The following is a 25,335-nucleotide window of genomic DNA, read 5'->3' as shown; positions in this document are numbered from 1 at the left end:
GTACCATGTTCTTAATTTAATAATAAAATCTGTGGTATCTTTCAAAACATTATTGCAATTTGTTAAATAATGGTGCAGTTGTTTTTGTAAATATGTAGAAATAGGCTCAGTTATCCAACCATTGCCAGAAACAATAGGCCTCATGGGGGGGGTTGCTCCACAGATTTATGTATCTTTGGAAGACCATAAAGTTGTAGCTTGATATATCTATATATATTAAGAAATGAACTTTGTGACAATAACAGCATTCAAAAAATAGTAAATCATACCAACAACTCTTGTAGAACTTTAGCGCTTTCATCTTATTTATTATCAAGACTTCTTCAGAAAGACATGTTTCATAAGTATGAGCAACCATTTTCACTTCCTTTAAATACATTAGTTCTAGCAGGCCATTTAAATTAACAACAGTTCCTTTCCAATAGTAAAGTGTGAACAAGCAGGGTGCTGTGTGCATTTTCATTAACATTACAATCGCAGTTACATAAGGTAAATTGGTCAGACAGTAATAGCCTTGTGGTGCCGTGTGCATCCTAAAAGGAATTGTGTGCAAAAAGGGATTGTGTGCAAAAAAGGGATTGTGTGCAAAAAGGGATTGTGTGCAAAAAGGGATTGTATGCAAAAGAAAGAAAAAAAATGGGGGAACCAGGAAGGATGAGAGTCATGCTGTGATGATTCTAATATAAACACGTAACTTTTGAATCTTTGCCTCCAAAGGTAAGTAAAGAAGGGAATGGAGGAAGGTGGAGGAGTCAGGTAGAGAGTCCTACTATGCTTTGGTATCAGTGTGTGTGTAGAGAAATGTGTGGGTATGCCACTTGATGGGGGAGTGGGAGGAATGCGGTGCGGACTTGAGGGTGGGCTGTTAGGGGGCCGCCCATGACAAGGAGTGTGGAGCATATGAATAACAGAGTGTCCCAGAAGACTGTTAGTGCGGATGGTACCACCCGTGGGCTGGCTCGGATGGTATCACCCCTTGAATGGCTGTGTGAAAATGGCTGACCCCACCAACTACCCCCCCGGTCTCACTTTTCATGCAGCCATTCAAGGGATGATACCATCCGAACCAGCCCACGGGTGGTACCATCCGCACTGACAGTCTTCTGGGACACTGTTATTCATATGCTCCACACTCCTTGTCATGGGTGGCCCCCTAACAGCCCCCCCTCAAGTCTGCACCGCATTCCTCCCACTCCCCCATCAGGTGGCATACCCACACATTTCTCTACACACATACTGATACCAAAGCATAGTAGGACTCTCTACCTGACTCCTCCACCTTCCTGCTGCTTAAAAGTACTTACTCCCACTTTCCCCTGCACTAATTTCTTTAAAATAAAAGAAAAAAGTGGTGATAGAAAAGTGGTGAAAAAGGGGCACAAAGGGGGAAAGACAGTAGGCAAGGTAACTAGGGATGTGCAGGAAGGGTGTAGGGAAGGTCCATAGCTGTCCATTTCTTCTACAGTAACAGCTGTGCATATGCAATAAATTTGGTGGTACATTTGGACACTCACAACCCTGAGAGAGGGGTGAGGACAACAATAGTATATTGTGATGCCAATTAGAAATGTTTACATGTGTTCAGTGGACACGTGTGCAAAATGGACAGCTATGTATGGGGTGTGCTTTTTTGTGGGAACAGATTGCCCTTTTTTTCTTTTATGTTTAGGTGAAAGTGGGATGTAGGGGAAGGAGAGTAGGTATGATCAGGGAGGATAGGTTGGGTAGGATGACAGACAAGACAAACAAGACACATACAGGGGCGGTATATGACACATGTGGGGGGGGAACACCTTGGACGGGGAGGGGTGCTTTGAAGTTGCAAGCTCATGAGCCCACAAATGGATACAGTGGGACTGAGGTCCCCACCCATGGGCAGTCACCACTGCACCTTCACAGCCCAGAAGGTGGCTGTGCTGGGGGATGTCTAGGAGGGGCAGGCTCACCCTTTAGTTGTGCCACTCTGCCCTCAAGCTGGCATAGGCGGTCTCAAATCTCCCTGTCAAGCTCCCTACGCACCACGACCTGGACCATACCATGGGTGACAGGTTCCTGTCCGCTCCCAGTCCCAGGGGGGGGCCAAGCCCCATCCCCTGTGGCAGTTCCACCCAAAGGTGGTGCAGGGCCAACAGACAAGGAGGTCCCAGGCTGGGCCCCAGATGTGCTGGTGCCCGGTGCCTTGGCCTGCTGAGGTGGGACAGGTGGGTCTGCTGGGACCGGCCTTCCCATACGAGCTATGTTGTAGCATGTTTAAGGCAGATATGGGTTAGTAATAGTCAACAGCTTTTACGATTAGTTATAACAGCATGAATAGGTATTCCCATTACCCAGGGCACCAGATATAAAATAGTTGCAGAGCAGGCAGAACACATGCATATATGGGTAAAAATTGGACATTACAACAACATGCAGGTTTCATTGATGGCAAAAGGACACCAATATGGGAGTATTTTAACATGGCACATGCATAGAAACAGATGTGAATATTTATAAACCAATAGGACATATGTCTCAACAAAGGTTAGGAGTGTAGACATACCAAATGAGTTGTGTAAATCGGTTATTTTTGCACATATGGTAGGGGTGAGAGAGAGGGAGAGAGTTCAATTAACAACTAATAAATCCTTGTAGTTTTCATAACATTCATAGTCACTGCAGTGGTCTGTCCCTTACATGTATTATTACACTACCCAATGGCGTTATATTGTACAATGGTATGTTTGTAGATTAGTATGTATGGGACCTGTGTCTTAAGTGCAGGCTTGACAAGATGCAGGTGTTAATGCAACATGTTTTGAGACTGCTGTCATACACTTTGGGTGAGATGCTGGGATGACAGGTATGTTTGCATGTACATTCTCTGACTATGTACAAGTCTGACTATCAGTTATATGTCATTAACAGCTGCCTACATTTCTTGGATCATCACGCTAATTTGTCAGGGGAACAGGGCAAAAGGCAGGTGATGTGGACCATTTATCAGGACATACTGGGCAGATTGGAGCAGTTGAGGGGTATGAATATGCATACCACTTTCTATTTGAGCATTCTAGCAAAATCTGTACAGTTGTTAAGTGTATATATGCATACAACTTTCTCCCTGAACATTCTAACAAACTGTGTGCAGTTGTGTGGAATGATTATGCATACAACTTACTCCTGGGATCCAAAGCCCTGCTGTGTGTGACAAAAGCATTACAGTTAAGATCACTGTACACTATGCTATCAGGCAATTGTTGTGAGGCTTTGCAATGTATTTAGTCAAATATGACTGACCTGTTTGCACTTCCAACATTGTTATACAGCACTTCATGCACATTTTATCTGCATACCACAGTGTGGGTAACACTGCTTACTACAACAGTACTGTTTAATAACTGCAACAGTACAACAACATATGACTGCAGCGTAAACAGAAGCAATGCAGGGGTTACACCTTTATTCGCAGCATATTACACAATTTTGTATACTGGTACAACACTTTCTGAGGCTCTTACATTTATTTATTATGACAGTACATGCAGGCTGTTTACTAACCTGCCTCGCGACACATCCTTTGCAGCCTAGCATCATAGGCTTGCTGGTTCACAGCACGCTCATCTGCAGCTGTCAGAGAAGTACAGTGATATTTAGCCATACCTATCCATAGTATACACAAGCTAGGGAATTATTAACTACGTAGTGGAAGGAGTACTTACTTAGTCTGGGGCATTCTGCATCTGCCTTGCTTCCTGGATCCACTGTTCCAGGACATCCCCCCTCCACCGCTTCAGGTCTGCATGGTGGTGCCTGACCTGCTCACCAGTCCAAGGGGATACCTGTGGCACTAGTGAGGTTACGGGCGAGACTGTCCCAGGCCTCCATTTTGTACTGTGAGCCCTCGTACTGACTCTGCAGTAGTCTCCTATCATGGTGCTTTACCAGGAGCCATACCATGAATTTAGACTCCTGGATGCCCCAGCGCTGTGCTCTAAAGCGAGTGCCTTCTCCCACTCCAGCCATTCTTCCTGCAGGGGGATGCTACAACCAGTTATGAGCCGTATTCCGACCTCTTCGGTTTAAGTAGGGCCGGATTCCAGCACTTTTGCGTAATTGGCTGGTTTCAAAAAGGCTAAGTTATGTCTTATTCATTACAGGTTATATATGTGTCTGGTATCTGTGATTCATGTGTACATACACTGTATGGGGTCCTGGAGACCTCATAACTTTATTACAGTGACACCTCAACTCTTTGTTTACTGCAGTACTCCAATTCACATGTTTATGGTCTGTGGCAGGTTATAGAACATTACACTGTAATAGATTCAGTTCACATGTTTGATTTGATTTCCCTGTGGTGAGGATTAGTTTGCTGATACCTCCTTTGTATGTATTGCTATCATGGTGTAGTGGTCAACTACTGTGACTGTGATGTACAGGGTCCTGAGTTCTAGCCTTGCAGAGGCTGTTTATTTTGTTGCTGGCCAGAACACGAGCTGTTGGGTACAGAATGATTAAGGCACTTTAAAGCAGTTGTGAGCGGGTGTGTGTGGGTTTGCACAGAGCTAAGCAATGCTAACCTCCGGTTACATTTTCTTACACTCAGCCTCTAAATTGCTTCACAAGTGTGGTACTCACATACTGGCGGCCAAACAGCCTTACACCCGCTTGCTCCTGCACTTGCAAATGCACTGCATTTGGTGTTTGCATCAGGCACTCACACCACTGGGTGGGGGTGAGGACTACAATAATACCTTGTGATGCCTATTACATCGGCTTACATGCCTACAGTGGGGTGTTGCGACCATGTGTTCGTAGGTGTTGTCTAGTAGGTTATGCAACGAGAGATATGGTTATACCGTACTTAGACATATAGACTGGACTGTGCTGCAGTGGGACCCATATCGGGAATGGCTGCCAATTAGGTGTAAGCATGCCGGTCGACTGTACAGAATCCGCGGCCTGTCCAGAGTTTGCTTCATACTATTGGTGTGTTCCTCTTACAATCTGCACCTGTCTGGCAAATACCTGGAAACTGATGCCATTAAATACAGACATGTAATTGGGTTTAGGACCCCACATCCTTCAGCCGAGTCATGCTAATGCATAACCTATTATTCTATCAGCTTTCTAAGGTTGTAAGTGTAATATGTGCTTTCTGTCCCTATTTGTTCCCCCATCGGTTTATGTTCTGTCCAGTGGTTTTGCTCTTAGGGGTTGAGAGGTATGGGAGTAAGCTCTGCCCATTTCGGAATATTACTTACATCCCCGGGGCGGTCCTAATACAACTGCGCCAGCCAACACCTGCACGCCTAGGCCCATAATTGTATACCCATAGTTCCCCCACCTGCCCCTCTTCTACAGCACTCATCCTTACTGTGGGTGCAGGTGGGGTCTAACCACACCACTACACACTGCCCACTCTCCACATGTCAGGACCCATGTTGTACGTTGTGTTGACCCATGAGTCATTAGGCTTGCACAACCTACTGGTCCATGTACGTCTACAGCCTGGTTTGATGAATCATTACAGGGACTGACTCTGATGATCAGTAATTTTTGGGGTGTCCCACAAGGGACATTGATATCTTTGTTTCAAGATTAGACCTGGCAGGTCTCTCCCACTGGTAGTATCCTGCCTGTGGTCTGGGAAACAGTGGTGTGTTTACTTGTATTGTGTGTTTGTATGTTTCACCTGTCTAGGTGGGGTTGGTTGATGCTACGTGCTGCACGTTTGTTGATTGGACCCCACACCCCCATTTGCATGGCCTGTGAACATATGTAATTCTTAACTGCTGTATCATATCCTAGCTATTTACATGTGTATATTTACACACACACACACACACACACACACACACACACACACACACACACACACACACACACACATATATATATATCTACATTATTATATACAGATATATCTGTATATGTATGCATACTTGTATATATTTATATATTTCTGTCTATGTATATATAACAACATATGGGTGTCTGCATATGTATATATCTATATGTGAGTATGTATATGTATTCTGTCTCTGTATGTATACATTTGTACTACGGAGAAGGAGAGGTATATCTCCATGTAGCTATGGGTAGATATATACACACATTCCTTTACATATATACATCTACATCTAGTTATTCTGTTCTTTGCCACGTAGATTAGACTTTGCTGCAGTGGGACTCGTAGCGGGTGTGCCTGCTCATTGTGCGATGCCTCTGCCCAATGAACACTTTTGCTCACATCCCTGGGGCTGTCCGTATAGACCCACATCAGCCAACACCTGCACACCTAGACCCATAACTAGCTACCCATAGTTCCCCCACCCGCACCTCCTCTACAGCACCCATCCTTCCTCTGGGTGCAGGTCGAGTCTGAACACACCACTACACACTGCCCACTCTCCACTTCACGGGACCCATGTTGTACGTTGTCTCGACCCATGGGTCATCAGGCTTTCCCACCCTTGTGTTCTGGGTATGTACCCACCCCAGCTAGAATGGTCATCGTATCAGCTTCCTTTGGTTATATGTCAATTTTTGAGGTGTTCTGCAAGGGACGCTCCTGTCTGTGTTCCAAGATTAGATTTCATGGGTGCACTCTGTACCCCCCCCCCCGGTTCTATCCTGTCTGTGGTCTGGGGAGCAGTGGACTAGTTACATTGTTGGTGGGTTTGTGTGTTTGTTTCCTCTATCCGCCTTGGGGGGGGTCATGCTATGTGTTACATGTTTCTTGCTTGGGCCCCTCACTTCCATTGGCATAGCCTGTGAACATATGTCATCCTTGTATGCTGTTTCCTATCATAGCTGTATATCTGTGTATATCTACGTACACACACACACACACACACACACACACATATATATATATATATATATATATATATATATATATATATATATATATCTGCAACTATATATATATATATATATATATATATATATATATATATATGTCTATAACCTCCGGTTACAGTTTCTTACACTCAGTTAGCTTCTACTTTGCTTAATCTGTGTAGGCAGTGCATACCTCCACGCAAATGCACTTAAACACACTTACTGGTGCTTATATATGCTTACTACTGCTTATTTATGCTTAAACCACTACACTTTTACTGTGCTGCTTCATTTGCATATATACCCATATACCCATGGATCCTAGTTCCCCAAACATCCACCCCAACACTTCACTGACACAGCAGTCATCCATTCTCCAGTTGGATACACGGTGTATCCACACCACTACACATTGGCTACTCCCTACTCCTGTAGACCCATCCCATGGGTTGACTCACTCCACGTATCCTGAGACATCCCAAACTTTTAGTCCACAAACATTGGTGAAATGAGTGACCAATAGGACACTATTCACAATTTTTGGGTTGTCCCACCTGGGACACACGTCTTTATTTCAAGATTAGACTCTAGACTTCATTACATCATTACTCCCGTTAACAAGACACTACAATAAATTAATAAGTATGACTATGTGGTAATACATACGTTACACATGAGAGCTAGTAATGTATGAGTTCGGCGACATTATATTACAAATAGGACCGGTTTAGTGATTGGCTTTGCCGTAGCAGACAGATCACAGGAATAATTCCATTATTTCATAGTGAGGAAGTCCTCACAATTTATGTTTTTATAACTGACTTTGGACAAAGTACACACTTCTGCATTTTTGCAGATTCATCCCTTTCCTCTTATGCACAACCTATTATTCTATCTACTGTTGAGGTTTGTAGGGGCACTTTCATGTTATGTCTGCAAAAGGAATGCATGTGTTACAGGGAATGTACTTCTACATATACATGTATGCATGTGTGTATGCATATATATATATACTTATAACGAACTCGCTGACCTCCATGCGGTGGTCCAATTAGAACGAGGCCATCCAACCCTGACACGTCTGGATCCATAATTTCATATTCATGGTTCCTCCACCACACTCGAGTTCGACATACATGCAAACCATCCATTCTCTGGTTGCTATCACAGCCATGATACACCTCCACACATTGCCCTCTCCCTAGCATTAGGGACCCTACACGTGTGTTGTCCCAACCCATGTATCATCAGGCTCTCCCACAATTTGGTCCTTGAACATACCTGTCCTTGCTTGTGTAATGGTCGGAAGTCCACACTGCCTAGCAATTTTTGGGTAGTCCCACCAGGGACTACCCTGCGATTGTTTGTAAAGTAGACTTAGCAGATCGACAATGTTACTCCCACTGGTAGTATCCTGCCTGTGGTGTGAGTAGCAGTGATTTGCTCACCCCTGCCCAGCTTGATATGACATAAGCTGACAGCACTAAATAATACTGGGGTTGCTGTTGATTTCCTTCTCATTGTTTTTGTATGCTTTATTGTCACGACGTTCATTCTTCATAGATATATATATATATATATATATATATATATATATATATATATATATATATATATATATATATATATATATATAATTATATATATCTGTACATACACAGGTACATACATCTACATAATTATATACATTTCCTATGCTGTTGCATGACTGTGCTGGATGATATGTTTGTGATAACATCAGATGTATGTATATCTGCCATGGCTTAGTGATAAATCGCATTGGCTGTGGTGTGCAGGGTCCTTGGTTTGACCTTTGCAGAGGCCATTTATTTTGTTGCTGCCAGAACAAGGGCCATTGGATACAGAGTGAATAAAGCACTTTTAAGCAGTTGTGAGGGTGTGTGTGCGTGTGTGCGTGATGGTAGGCTGTGCTATCTTCCAATTAGAGTTTGTTAAATTCGGTTAGCTTATACTGTGCTTAGTGTGTGTGCGCACTGCTTACACCTGCGCAAACACACTTAGACTTGCTTACTGTTATATATGTTTACTACTGCTTATTTGTGCTTGCACCTGCTTACTAGTGCCTTATTCATTATGACACTACCACTTTGATTGAATGACATTAGTTAAACATTTCATGCAGTACTTCAGTTCACATTTGCATGTTATTATGTAGGTTATACAGCAAAAGGATGTATAAATATGTTCATATACACATTTCACATGTAAAATGACATGTGCTATAGTGGGACTTGAACCGTGCATGCCTGTTCATCAGGTAGATGCTCTAACCACTACACTATTGATGTCAATGTTGATTCCTCATGTTATTTTCTATTTGGATGATTTTGATGTGTAAGCTACTCTAAGCAGAGGCCAATGACACGCAAACATGCTGCGCTTTGCTTACACTTTCAATAATGAAGCAATACAAATGTAAAATAGGGACACAGTGAATCTAATTGTGATAGTTCTAGGGACGGGGCTCAACATTCCACTACATGCTTGTTTGTTTACTACTTTGATTTTATTTCAGTGTTTGTGGACTCTCTTGTATGCTTAGCATACATTTCAGTATCCACAGACACTGAATTAATTGCTTACTATTAGAGGTGGGCTCTAATAGTAAGCATTGTAGGTTGTGCAACTGTGGGGGCATGTTTAAGCCTCCGTAGAGCACTTAAACACGCCCCCTGCACTCGCACACATTTCCTGTGCACGTCGAGGGTGCGGCAGCGAGCCCTCATAAATATTCATATGGTGCTGCTGCACCATCTGTAAGCAGGATGCTCAGTGCAAGGCTAAAACCATCCTTGCGCTGAGCTTCATGAATCCCGGGATATATTTTTAGGTGCTTCCATTTTTTGGACGATATTTTCATTGTGTGGAGGGGTCCACCTGAGATCATCCCTCTTTTCATTGATTTTCTAAATTCTACAACATAATTTTTGGTATTCACCTATGAGATAGGATTGAATGAAATCCATTATTTAGATGTTCTTATTAGAAAAGATTTGGTGAACAATAAATTTATATCTAAAGTTTACAGGAAAAAATGTTTTTTGAATTCGTACCTGGACTACCAGAGTAACCACCCTCCTTTTCAGAAATGCAATATAGTTAAGGGACACATGGTGAGAGTAGCCAGGATGACCTCTGAAAGGAATGATGTCTTTCAGGAGTTAGACTATTTTCATTCCCTTTTTTCAGAGAGAGGCTATTCAGATAAACTTATTATTCCTATTAAGGAACAAGTTTCACAAGGGTGGGGGACTACATACATACCCCTACTTCAAGGTGAGCCTTTAACAAAAAATGGGGTCCTGTAATTAGTACACCAACTCACACACCTTACCTGGTTATTACCTATGACCAGGACACTTGGTGGATAAAGAAAACAATCAACATGGTCTGGGATATGTTCAAAAGAATGCCTAGTAGGTTAGACATCTTTAATAAACATCTTACATATAGTTTTAAGAGGGACTCCAGTCTCAAGGAGTTGTTAGAAAAAAAGAAGGGAACTATTATTAATGGGACTACTGTCAAAATTGGCACATGTAAGTGTGGAAGGTGCTCTCAGTGCATTTTTAGGCAAATTGTAAATATCTCCAGATTCCTAGTAAACCTGGCATATCGTACATTATGCTGGGCATATTACGTTGGCAAAACTGAACGTAATTTGAGACAACGTGTCTACAAACATATGTATGACATTAGTAGGAAGAAGGAAACAAATGCCCTTTTTCAGCATCTTATGGGTTGTGCTCAAGCAGATTTTAAGTTCTGGGTCCTTGAACAGGTGGTTATCAGTGATAGAGGAGGGGATTGGGAGAACAGGCTGGAGTACAGGGAGATGATATGGCAGTTAAGGTTGGATGCCTGTACCTCCCCTGGGATGAACGACCATGTGTCACTCCTCCCCGCATTAAAATTGAAGGCTTCAAAGCCTAAAAAGACAAATAAATTTAGCCTAAGGTTAATAGTAATAACAATAATTTTATTTGGTGTACATATTTTACATAATTATTCTGTTATATTTATTCTGTCATATTTATTTGTTTTTAACTTTTTCCACGGATGGCCTTCTATAGTAGTTTTTCACATGCTGAGCCACTTTACTTATTCATTTATTTATTGTCATGTTTTATATATGCTTTTATACATGTTTCTTACACATATATATATATATATATAAATATATATATTTTATATTTATTTCTAGTAGATAGAATGAGTTTTAAATGATACATATACATGTTTTAAGGAAACGTTTTTATTATTGTCATAGTATTTTTGGGATGTAACATCACTTTCTGAATCAATCAAGTTAGAACCAATTGGAAGGAATGGTGTTGCTTATTAACTTCCTGCTGTAATTAGTTTTTGAGTCTGATGAAGTCTTCTGTAAGGAGATGAAAGCGCTTAATTTGGTTTTACTTCTGTCGTTTGGTTTGGAATTATTAAATATACATTTCATCAATTTGGAGCTATTGTGGTCTTTCCTGTAACATTATTTTTGGCTCTGCTAAGGAGGGACAGCCTTTATTGGAGCTCTGCTTGTCCAGATTGTGTTTTTCTGTTTTTGATTCCAGCGTTTTCATTCATTATCATGTTACATTTATATAAATGACAGTAAACCATAGTGACACAATCTCAGTCACAAACATTATGCATTCCAAACCGTGCGACACAACTGCAGCCGCAAACATTACACATCACTGTTAACATATCCAGTCATTGTCAGTCAGCCATTACATAGCTCATTCAAATCCTGCCTTCTTTTAAACCTCATTCCTCCTCTGCACGTATTGATCCCACAAGTCCCATTTTTTTCTATGTAATTTGCTCCTACCCTTTTCTAAGGATCCCATTTCCAGTGGTTTTAACTCCGCTACTATCTTTGCAACTTCTAGTAAAGTTGATTTAGACTCGGATTTCCATTTTCTAGTAATCGCTTTTTGGCAGCCATCATAATTAGACTCAGCAAGGCCTTATTATGTCTAGGCAATTCCGAGTTTGTGTCTATCTCAAAAAATCATTTCTCTAGTCACTCCAACTTGCTCACCCAGCTTCTCCAGCAGGGAATCTTTAAAGTATACCAACTCATTGCACTACCGGAAAATATGTTCCCAGTTATCTCTTTCTGCCCCATCACACCTCCAACATTTGCTGTCTACCTGTGGAAAAATTCTTTGAAGTCTGCTTGGGGTATAAAAATACCTATGTAAGTACTTCTAGACAATGATCTGAAATCTTCTAGATTTTGTTTCATATTTGGGAGACATACATATATCCCCCCCATTGTTTCTTTGTGAATTGCTTATCTAATCTTTCTTCCCAGTCCTTCCTAACTTCCTCTGATTGATTCTTATAGTTATCATGAAATATTGTATACTGTCTACTACTTATTCCTTTCTTAATAGCAACCTCTGTTCTAGATTATACTAAAAACTCTACCAGTGCTGGTCTTTCATTTAGACCCCCCTTATTTCTTTTTCTTTGCCTATAATCTGATATCAGTCCTTGATATGGAGGGCAGTCTTTAGCCTGCAGTCCAAATAAGTTCTTGACGTCTCCCCATTCTATTACCTTTCCCTCTCTAGTTATTTGCTCCCAGTATCTTGTTTCTTTGCCAGTTTTCTCCAATATATTCCTGCCCCGTCTTGCCTACTGTCTGTATCCTAATTGCAGTCATCCCTATTGGCAGAATCTCCTTTCTCCATTCCCATGTTGGCTTAGTTCTTAGAAGACCTTCTGCTACCTTATGAATATAATATTCTGTATGATTGTTGTTGTTCTCCTTAAAGTTCTGCATCCAAAATCCCAATCTCTCCCTGTTACTTGAGCTTCTTCCCTGTTTCATCATCATCTCTTTCTACTCTGAATTATAGTTTTCTGCTTGTGCTGTGTATAGGAGCCTTAACTATATTGTTCAGAAATACCCCTTCAACTCGAGTAATCCCAATCTGCCCTTTTCTATTGGAAGAATCAGCTTATTCCACTTGCTCTTGCCATCTTCCCCTCCCAGATAAAATCCTTCAGCTCTTTATTAATTGCTATCCACAACTTTTCCTCTGGTTAATAAAAATATGCCTGACCAGGGTATACGACTAAAACATTTAAGTGCTTGTATCTTACTATCAATATTCATATAACAGAGCTTCCATTTTCTCAGTTTTTGTATTGTCTTTTGTTTAGTCTTTTCCCACATATCCTTAGCTGCTACCCCAGTACCATTTTTAATCCATAGTCCTAAATACTTCATTTTATACTGTCCCCATAAATATGGATGTTGCTGAATCAATTCATACGTGGGTACATAATTTACCGCTACTGCTTTTGTTTTTGCTTCATTTATTTTGTATCCCGAAAAGTAGTGAAACTGTCTCAATATGTTCCACAGCACTGTAATGTCCCTTTCTGGTTTTGTCAGGTATAAAACAATGTCACTTGCAAATAGAGCCAGCTTTTCTTGACTACCATACCAATTATATCCTTGAATTTCTGAGGCCCTTGTTTTCCTTGCCAATGGTTCTAAATATAATGCAAATAACAAGGGTGAGAGAGGACACCTCTGTCTGGTTCTTGTGCTCAAGCAGAAATTATCAGAGAAGACCGGGGCCACTTTAATTTTTGCCTCTGATCCTTCATATATCCTCCTAATTTTGTTTGTGTTTGTGTCTTTCGGCTTTTCCCGGTTAGGGGTCGCCACAGCAGAACTCCAGTCCGCTAATGATTGGTAATTGATTTTTACATGCTGAGTTACCAGCCCTGATGCACAACCTTCAATGAAGGTACGCCCATTCACGGATGTCTCCACGCAGATGATGCTCTAGCTGAGAATAAAACCGGACAGCATCTTACTGTGAGGTGGCAACACTACTGCAGCACCACCACCACAGATATATATCCTCCTAATCAATATTATAATTTTATCAGGGAATGCAAATGCTACCATTGCTCTGCTCATAATATCCCAGCTTCCTCTGTCAAATGCTTACTCTGCATCAAGACAATTCCCCGAGCCCCACACAGGAATCATAGAAAAACTCACTAAGCTAGGCATCAACCACTATATCACTAGGTGGGTTACAAACTGGCTCACAGATAGAACACACAGTGGGAATAGTAGCTGACTCCAAGTCAGACTGCTGACCAGTCACGAGTGATGTCCCACAGGGTTCGGTCCTGGGTCCTCTCCTGTTTGGTATCTACTTCTCTGAAGTTTAAGCCAACACGATGAGATTCTGGCTTTAAAAGTTCACAGACAACTGCAAGTTGGGAGCTATTATTAATTCCCCAAGTGATGTTGACATCTTGCAAAAAAGGCCTCACTGAGACAAACGACTGGTGTCAGAACTATGGCCTTAAGCTCAATGCCAAAAAATGTGTCATCATCCCCTCTTTGAAAAACTCAGTTCCCATGAATTACATTGATGGTAGTCCACTGAACACAGACGCGTTATAAGAGATCTGAGAACACAGGTTGATAGCAACCTCTCTTTTGACCACCACATTGCCACTGTGGTCAGAAAGTCCTTCTATGTGGCATATCTTATTACTAAGGGTTTTGCATCCAGGAAGAAAGAGGTCATTGTCTCTCTCTACTCTTCCCTCATTAGGCCAGTCATCAAGTACAATGCCCCATTTGGCATGTACCTCATTAGACACCTGTAACAACTGGTGAGGCCACAAAAGTACCTCACAAAGATGATCCTAGGCCTTAAACAGTTGTCGTATATAGACAGACTCAAAAAATTCCAACTATCCTCTGTCTCATATCACCTATTTAGAGGCAATCTCTGTTTGACTTACAAAGCCATATGTGACCCAGCTCTGTTAGAAATGTTACATCTAAAGAAATCCCAATCCCTTCATACCACACACTCCAGAGACCTCAACCTCATTACCACAATCAACAGAACATGCTGGAGGGACAGGTTCATAACCCAGAGACTGCCCATGCTATGGAATAGACTTCCCATACATGTCAAACAGAGCACCTCACTGGCCCCCTTCAAGAGAAATCTTGATGAGTGGATGAGAAATAGAAAATTCACCCTGGGGATCACTCCAGTGGCTCTACTTGACAGAGGCACTGGGAACTAATGTCAAGTGGCACAATGCCAGGGTAATTCTATGGTCTAGGCTTGTAAAGGCTCCAGGGCCATTAGCCTAGTACACACCTATGAACCTATGAACCTATAAGACCCACCAGCAACAGTGGTACGTTCTTACATTCTGCTTCCCTCTGGATCATCATTGTTCTGTTTTTTGTTAAATGTTTGCCACCCCTCCACAAAATCACATTGATCCATATCTATCAATTTTGGCATCACTTTTGCCCTTCTTTTAGCCATTATAGACGTACACAATTTATAACATGATTTAGTATTGAAAAGGGCCTGCATGAAGCTGGATCCAATGGATCTTTACCCTCTTTAGGTATTACAGCTACCACTTATTTCTTCCAGGATGTTGGTGCTTCTCCTCCTTTTAAAATACTGTTAAGCAAAACCTTCCAGATCTTCATCAGTTTTCCCTTCCTAGCTTCCAATGTAAACAGGAATATCACCTAATCCTGAAGACTTTCCTATAGATTGGTTATGCATCACGATTTTTATCTCATGTCCTCCTAGCCTAACTGCTAGTAATTGAGCCTCCTCTTCCATAAACAATTCCATTTGTACCTTTTCTTGATTTCCACATTTCTCTGATTTATACAGACTTTCATATAATTTCTGAAATATTTGTAATACTTCTACAGGATCCCTAGTTATTTTCCTTGTAATAGGCTCCCTAAGCTTGGTGACAAACCTTTGTACTTTCTGTTGTCTGAGTCATTGTGCTAAAAGTTGTTGTGCTCTAAAGTTATTATCTAAAAACAATTGCTTAACAGTAATCTTTCTAAACTCATACATATTATCAAGGTAATCCCTTATTTTCTGTTTAGCTTTCTTTAGTTGCTGCTCTTCTTGTCCTGTCAGATTCCCCATATTTTGAAATAATTTAATATTTGTCAGTCCCTCTAAATAATTCTTGTTACTATATTTTCAGAAGAAGTTTCTATCTTCTCTAATAGCTCCTGAATAATTTCCACTACCCATTCCTTAAATTCCTCTCTTTACAACAGATAGGTGGGAAAGCACCAGTGTCTCATTTTTATTTCATTACCTTGTGTAATTTCTTTAAAAATATACCCTCCTTTGTTATATTTCCCTTTCTGGGCCCCCCAGACACATCTTCACTGTTGCAAATCAAATTCCAGTCCCACCTACAAGTAATATTCATTGCTGAAAGCTGTTTGTTTCTCCCAGAATTTTCTTTAGCTCTATTATAGCAGTTTTCAGTGGAATATAAATACATGCCAGTGTAATCTTCCTACTTTACCAGTAGTCCCTTAGTACTACAAATCTACCATTATTGCCTTTTTTCCTCTTCTGTTACTATTAGAGCTCCTCTTGCAATTAATATAAGTACTCCTTTCTTCCTTTTCCCCATGTATTCTGCTGAATAACCACCCTGAAAAACTTTCCCTATCTAATTCACATGCTCATTTCTTTCCAAGAATGTTTCCTGTAGCATAGCTATTTGAACTCTACAGTTTTAATATAGTTCACTATGGTTACTTTTTTGGATTTATCTGTGACACCATTAACGTTTAAAGACATTATAGAAAGAATCATATTCTTGAGGGATTATTATTCCTACCTTTTGTGTATACAGCTTTTGTTAAGTGTCTAGTTTCAGCTTTTGTGTTACATGTTTGCACTGTTTGGCAGGTTAATCTTTTATACAACTATATCTTGTCATCTCATTTTGAGCCTATGTCACATCTTGCATAACTTTTTGTTTTATTGAAAACCCTCAGAAAAAAATACACACACACCCTCAACCCCCCCCAACCAAAACCTACTTACTTAATAACACACAAAACTATGTACCTCTTCAAATATAGAAGTTATACCCCCTTAATAGGAACATAAGTTCCAAACTGACAGCCACACACACACACACACACACACACACACACACACACACACACACACACACAGACTTGAGCTAAACAGAAAGAAAGCATATCCATGCTAAGATGCATGGTAGAGCGTGTGATTCTATTAAGTGCTATCTGGTTTTACCTATCTTTATAGAACTCCTAGCTAGGAAACACTTGAATGCTTCCAGAAAAGAGTTTCTCCAAGCCGTTTCTTTTTATCAGATTGTCAGCCAGTGACACGAGAACCAGTTACAGGACTATTTACTACAAAAAAGACCTTATAATATTCAATATTTTTTTTCATTTACTTGCTTTCTGTCAAATCTTGTTACTATATAAAGCTAACACAGTCATTCCCCTATGCAAGAATGAGGAAAAACACACTATTTTTTTTTAGTCATGCTCTTTTAACCAGATACCCTTTTATTATAATTATTTCTTACATTGCAGTGCCTGCATTTCTTAAAATTAACAAAGAGAAAGAGAGAAGAAGAAAAAAAGAAAAAGAATAAACAGAAGCACCTATTTACATTAGTATTCCCACTACACTGAAAAATAACTGAAAAAATTACTTTATAACATGCAGAGAAATTTATGCACCACTTAAGTAATTATGTTAAGAAAAAAAATGTTTTCCTTACAGTTAACTCTCTTCCTCCTCTTCCTCTCTCCTGAGTATTTTTTCCGTACATTAATGACATGAAGTATGGCATATGCTTTAGAGTTCCCTACAAGTTTAACAAAGTCCAAACTAGTTTACTATTTCCAGATTTTCTTTTTCTGTCCTGTTTCACAAATATAATTATTGCTTTGTAATCCCACATTTGTCAGTTTCCAGGTTACTGATTTTAGTCTCCAAACATTAATGACATGAAATAAGGTGTATGCTTTCGAGTCCCATCCAAGTTTAACAAAGTTCAAGAAAGTCCAATATTTCCAGATTTTTTTTTTGTTCTATTCCTGTTCATCTCCATCTCCCAAACCCTGTCTCTGCTTTATCTCCAGTGCACTCTCAAGTCTTCTAGTCAACTTCTGTGCTTTTTTCTCTCTCTAAATCATTTTCTGTTGAAGCACTGGGAAAGGTTTCACTGGCACAGTCTCTCTGTGGTCTTTATTACCAGAAGAACAAGAAGCAGAATCACTTTCTGTTTCACAGCTCACTTTTTTGTTGGACAAACCTTTGTATTTCTTCCTTAGCATGTATTTCATTAAAAATGTATTTGTTCCTCCAGGGGAAAAGTATTTTGAGGATAGCTGGGTATAGCAGTTTGAATCTCACTCCTGCTTCTCGGCATGCCCCATATAATGGAATCAATTTATTCTTCTGCCTGGTGTGAAATGAGTAGTCATTCTCCAAAAACAATCTGCTATCTCCCACTTTCAGTACTTTGTCCTTCTGCCACAGTTTTGTCAGAATCACTCCTTCTGCTGGTAAGATTGCATTTTTACTATTAAAGGTCTAGGTTATTTTCTCATAGCCAGGGTTGGAGCATACACACAATGTGCCCTTTCAATTAACAATTCTTGTTGTGGAATACCAGTCCAGTTGTTTATTTGTACTTTTATAAAATTAATACAGTCTGTTCCTTCCAGCTTCTCTGGTGCAGCAGAACAATCTAAGGTTTTCCCTATGTGGTCTGTACTTTAATTCTATTATTTTTTAAACATGTCTTCTTGTGCAGTTTCATATTCAGCCAGACTTTTCTTCATTTCAGCCTCTGAGTTTTGCATTTCTGTCACCTTATCTGAATATCTGTTCAAAGTTTCTTCCATTTTTTCCAGCTTGTTATTGTTTGTGATGATATACTCCATCAGTGTTTTATTTTTTTTTAACTAGGTCTGTCTGCACCTGCTTTATACCTTCCTCTAGGATACTGGAAGTCATGTCTGGAACTTGCACTGCTTTTTTCTGAGCAACTTTTCCCAGTCTGTGTTTTTCTCTCGACTTGTGTAGCTGATTTTCCTCCAGGTCCTTTATATTTCTTTTTTCTGGCATCTAGGCAGTGCACTTACTAGTCAGTTACTGAAATTTAATGTGGATGAAGGATACTAAGGCACTTTCAATAGTAGTAGGAGCAATGAGTCTTATAAAAAAGAACTTACTGTTGTATCTAGATATGTTATCTTTACATGTAATGCCATATGAACTGCAGGAGGAGTTCACTCTTGGCACATTGTATGTGCTGCAAAGAGCATTTCTGGCTAACATCAAAGACTGAAACAATACTAATTTCATGAACATTAACCATACTTTGATGTAGGAATGGTGTCATGGTATTAGATACCCAAAAGACTTGTAGAAATGAAATCCAGACATCTCACACATCCACTTTAGCAGCATGTTGTCTAAACTGGTTACAGGTGGCATCCCCCAGGGCTCAGTCCTGGGACCCCTCCTGTTTGGTATATACTTCTCAGAGGTACAGGCAAGTACAGGAGGACTTTGACTGACCAGGTTCACAGAAGACTGCAAACTGGGGGCCATAATTGAGACTCTGTCTGATACAAACATCTTCCAGAAGGGTCTCACTGAGACGGATACCTGGTGTCAAAATCATGGCCTCAAGCTAAATGCCAAAAAGTGCATAGTCATCCCATTTGGAAAAAAACAAAGTACCCACAAAATACCACATACTTGGTAGTCCCTTAAATACAGAAACTGTAATAAGGGATCTGGGGATCCAAGCAGAGAGTAATCTCTCCTTTGATAATCATATTGCCAAGGTGGTTAGAAAATCCTTCTATGTGGCCCACCTAATCACAAAAGAGTTCACATCTAGAACAAAAGAGATTATTGTGCCCCTCTACTCATCACTCATCAGACCCATCATAAAGTACAGCACCCCATTTGGGATGTACCTTACAAGACATCTGCAACAGCTGGAAAGACCACAGAAGTACCTCACCAAGAGGATTACTGGCCTCAAACAGATGCCCTATGCAGCCTGACTGAAGAAACTCCAACTGTACTCGGTTGCAAACCGCTTACTTAGAGGTGATCGCTGCCAAACATACAAGGCCATGTCCAACCCAGAATTGATGGACATGCTCCACCTAAAAAGAAAAACAAATCCCCAAGAGCCACATACTCTAGGGATCTAAACCTCACCACAACAATAAATGGGACTTGCTGGAGGGATAGATTCCTGTCCCAGAGACTCCCCATGCTTTGGAACAGGATTCCAATCTACATTAGGCAGAGCCCCTCACTAACACTCTTCAAGAGAAACATTGATGAGTGGATGGGAAACACAAAATTTACCCTGGGGATCACTGCAGTGGCTCTGCTGGACAGAGGCACAGGGAACTAATCTAAGGGGGTAACGAAAGCCAACGCATTCTGGCTAGGCTTACAGATGCCCTTGGGCAGATAGCCTAGTACTTACCTATGAACCTATGAACCTTTGTTTATAAAACAGCATGCAACCTTTCCGAGTTTAACCCAGAAATTTTCATTACTGACCTATCATCTATTAAGTGGAACTTCCTAAAAATCCTACCCTTAGGTGATGCTACAACTTAATTCAATGCAACTTTCCTGTATATCCTAAATAGCCTTGGATCTCCTAGAAGGAAGCGACTAAAAACAAATAATGAAATTTGACTATGCAAAAAAAAAAAAAACAAATGGTAATGCAGAATAGGGAAAAAGTATGAAAAGAACAGTAAAAATATAAAACACCACAATATCACAAAAACGTCATGCTTTACAATCATACTAAAACAAGTTAATGAAGACAAAAAATGTATTCATAGATGTTTACTAGGCTAAGGACCACACGCGCCTTATTAAGCCTAGCCATGCATCCCAAATCTCTGACAGGTTCTGGTACCCTTGATAAATGTAAGCAAGGGCTTGGGAGATGAAACATTTACAAGCAGGGGCCTGGGAGATGAAGCATTTACAGGATGCCTGTGTCCATTAGAGACATAGATGCCAAGCCACAGATTTCCCAGTCCAGTTTTCCAAGTTACACTCAAATTGGGTTAGGGAGGAACTGTACTTCACATAAATGGGGAGTCTGTTCCAGAGATGGGGTAGTCTGTGGGATACATACCTGTTTCTCCAGCAGGTCCTGTTATAAAAACTTTCAGAATAAAAGTAAACATGACACTAAAAAATGCTGAGCCATTAAAGAAATCTTGCATCCTGGCCACAAATTCAACAATAATTCCTCTCCTAATAACTCATCACACAAAACTGCAATTCAGTTCAACTCTTATTTCATAGATAGTACAGCATCTCTAACCAAAGATTCCCCAACATCTAATCCTAACCCTGCCCAGCAGCCACATATCACCACATCCACTTTCACATTCAAACCTGTGCCCACATGCTGCATAAAACTATGCTTAAACAAACTCAAACCATGCTTCACTTCAGCTGGTGACCTTCCAAGTGGATACTTTAAAATAGCAGCCAATAGCATTGCCTTCTCTGTCTCAGTCCCTATAATAGGTCATTCCAGGAATTCTGCATTCCCTCTCATTGGAAAAAGTCACATATTATCCCTATGCACAAAAGATGAAATTCAAAATGCATTACTAACTTTAGACCTGCAGCAATTTTATGCCTCCTCTCCAAAATACTTGAATAATGTATTCAAAAACAATTGCTAAATTATCTCCTGCAGGATGAGCTCCTATCCCTCACATAACATGGCTTTCATCTTTCCCATAGTACTAACACTGCACTTCTAACCTGTCTATATAGGGTACTGTCAATAAAGCCAGAAATAATGGCAAACTAGTGTCCTCCTTATTTCTAGACTTGTCTAAAGCTTTCGACACAGTTTGTCACAGTGAACTTATACTTCAAATCTCCCCATTAGGTGTCTCTCAGCCCACCCTTCTATGCTTCAAAGGTTACCTATCCAGTATCAGCTGGTAAAATGGCACTCTATCTTCTCTCCATGCCTCTCAGTCACAACTGGTATACCGCAAGGCTCTATCCTTGGCACCCTCCTCTTTAACATTCTAAGAAACAACCTCCACACATTCACACAACAGGCCTCCCTAATACAGTACACAGATGACTCAGCACTTATTTGTATATCTGACAATGTGGTATACCTCTAAACAATTGCTCAGGAAGTTTTAACAGAGACTGAAACATGGCTTTGTAACTCACAACTCATGCTCAACCCTGAAAAAAAAAATAGTACATTTTCCCTCAAATCCCTCTCCTATGAAAAAAGTAAAGTCCTCTCACTTGGTAATACAACCGTTGATATCACTTCTAATAGCAAATTAATTAGGAAGAAAGTGCATGATTATCTTAAATTCGACTTGTGTACACAAAATTGCATATTAAAAGCTCATCAAAAACTAGGGATGATTTATAGAGCCAAAGACTTTCTCAACAACACAAATAAACCTACATTTGCCCTTATTTATCTCCTCCTCACATTTCTTTATGCTGCTCCCATCCTTACTAACTTTAAGGTATCACAAAAATCTAAACCTGAACAATGCTATAACAAAGTTGTTAAATTTGCAATAAATACCCTTTCAGAATCTACCATTGTATAACACTAAAAGTCTAAATTGGTTAAAACTACCCCCTCAACTAAAATGTACACAGCTTATTTTACTACCTATAAAATTATCCAGACTCCATCTGCTTCTCCAGCACTAAATAACATTCTACACAACTATGTTCTTAATTGGTCATTAAGATCTAATGACCAAAACCTGTCTGTCCACAAAACTATCTACATTGTTTGTACTCATACCACTCTGCTAAGACCTGGAGCTCCTTATCTGTATCCATAAGGTCTATACCTTTCCTGCCATCCTTCAAAACCATTCTGAAAGACTTCCCAGCCAAAATCTGTCTCTCTTCTTGTTCAACACCTGGAAAACTATATCTCTAAATGAGAACAAAATACATATTCATATCTTACATCTCCTTACTCCCCCTTCTTCACTCACTTCTTCACTTCTATCAATTCCTCTCTCCCGGCTTTCTCTCTAAATATACCACAAGCCTGTTTTTTTCTCTCACTTCATTTTGCAATTTCCTGTTTGTATTATACCAACTTATCTTTAACTTCTCTATAAACTGGACAAAATGTCTCTGTTAAACCATTGTAATATAACATATCTATTCTTAACCAATATTTTCATATTATGTCTAAACTGGTATAATTATTTAAACTGCATTTGGTTTTTGTATTGGTTTTAAAGACTGTAAAATTATTTTTCTTAAAACGTTCTGTAATCCTTTGTAGCTTTTCTCCCTGGACCTTCATGAAAATAAGCTCCTACTCAATCGGACTTTCCCAGTAATCAAATGACAATAAATAAATAAACTCATTTTTTTGATCTGTCAGTTCTTACTGCATATTTATACATTAGAGAACTATATAGGAACGTTATTACCATGAAGCAGATGCAGCAGAAATGTGATTTTGGGCTTGGCAAATGGTCTTGAGTACCACATAGCACTCAGTTTAATATTAGTCTGCCAGGAGTCTTTCTGTTGTTTGCCTTTACTGTTGGCACATTATTACTTGCTCATATAATTGCTCTGCTTTCTTGCAGTCCAGGCTTTGACTTAAATCTTTAATTGTCCCACACCTTTTTCACATCACTACAACAAATATCACATATTTTTGTAATTGTTTGGCACTGTAGTCACATTATGCTCAAATTTCAGGTGATGGGCTTTCATTTCATGCACTTGTCTACCAAATGATGTCAGATCATACCCCACACTACTTACAGCCGCAGCACATACGACTATCAAGTTGTATACAGGTTCTAATTTCAGAATTGATGTAGGTTACCTTTCTTATGAAGACATATTTTTTTTTATCAAAGATACATTTTTTATAGCATCTTGTGTAAGAGCAGAGAGCAGAAAATGGTTCACCAGTAAAGAGAAACATATAGGTGTTTTTCATCTATCACTGTTACAAAATGTATAGTGTGGTCTGGTACAACTACACAGTTCTAATATAAATGCCTGCATTTGTCTACCATATAAAAGCCTACTAGGAGTTATGCAGGTTTGGCATAAGCAGTGATAGCCTAACCATTTCTAAACCCAAAACTAAGGGCAGGCCATCTGTGGACCTGGGCAACTGCAGGTAGAGCAATAAGTCTGACTAGTCTTGTATGGAAAGGCATGGGAAGAATTATCATGGAATTGGTAAAACTACTCAAAATGGTGGACTCCTTCAAAAAGGTTACCAAAGGAGATGACATGGGCAAAATGGTGCATACTGCCTAACTTCACCTGACCAAGGCATTTAATAAAAATAACCCACTTGAGCATTGTAAACAAACTCTCAAAATTATGTGTAACTCCTGTGTCACCCACTGGATAGCCAACTGGCTTACAGACAGGAGCCAAGAAGTTAGGATAGGGGAGTCTACCTCCACAAAGAGAGATCAGTCACTAGTGGAGTCTCTCAAAGCTCGGTATTAGGGCTGCTCCTTTTTGACAATTACATCTCTGAAGTCAAGGCTTATGTCAAGAGCCTCTGGCTGACCAAGTGTGCAGATGATTGCAAAACTAGGCACAGTCATAAAATACTCCAAATACACAACTAGCCTTCTCCAAGATGGCCTGACACAGACCAATGGCTGGTGCCACAGCCACAGTCTTAATGACACGAAATGCAGAATAGCATCCTTTGGAGGGGGGTCATCTACCTCTGGAAACTACCACATAGACATTATATATCCCTATGAGCAGACCCAGTGGTCAGAGGTTTGGCAATGCATGTAGACAGTGACCTGAACTTTGAACAGTGATCATTATGTGTCTATGGTAGTAAGGAAATCATTCTATGTCGTTCAGCTTATAAGCAAGGGCATGGCACCTAGGTCTAAGGATGTTATTGTTTTGCTGTACGTGGCCCTCATCAAACCAATCACTAAGTACATTTCCCCCTTTGGTACATACCTGACCTGGCATATGCAACAACTGCAGCATCCACAGGTGTTCCTCACAAAAAAGAACAGGTTACAAACAACATGCCTTATGAGAACTGCCTCAAAGCTTTACCCCTGTACTCAGTCTCATACAGACAGCAGACAGGTGTCTATGCCTGGCCTACAAAGCATCATACAATCCCATTCTGATGAACAAGTTGCACATCTGCAAAACAAGCAGCATCAGAATTACCTGAATGATGGAAATAAACCTCTTTTGCAAAATAAATAGGGCATGTTTTAATGTGTTGATTTATTTTACTTCATACAGATTTAGTATAACTTTTAACAGGTACTGAACTATAACTGAGTATCTTAGCAATAGGTGTTTGTTAGAAGAATGGTTCATCTGGGCAATTGCCTTTAATTTTTTTTTTTTTTATCAAGGTGAGTGACTTGGCTGGTTTATACATATGGCCAGGTAAATTATACTGATTACCTATAACTGATGATTCACCCATAAGCCTTATATGATCTGTATCACAGCTCTCTAAAAATACCTCTGGAACTGATGAAGTTGTAAATGGCATTCTTAAAAATCTGTATCTCCCAAAAGATGTATTGAC

This window comes from Protopterus annectens, chromosome 5.part0, assembly GCF_019279795.1.
Source record: "Protopterus annectens isolate FY-2018-M chromosome 5.part0, PAN1.0, whole genome shotgun sequence".
Classification (NCBI taxonomy): Eukaryota; Metazoa; Chordata; order Ceratodontiformes; family Protopteridae; genus Protopterus; species Protopterus annectens.
This window is presented reverse-complemented; position numbering follows the sequence as displayed.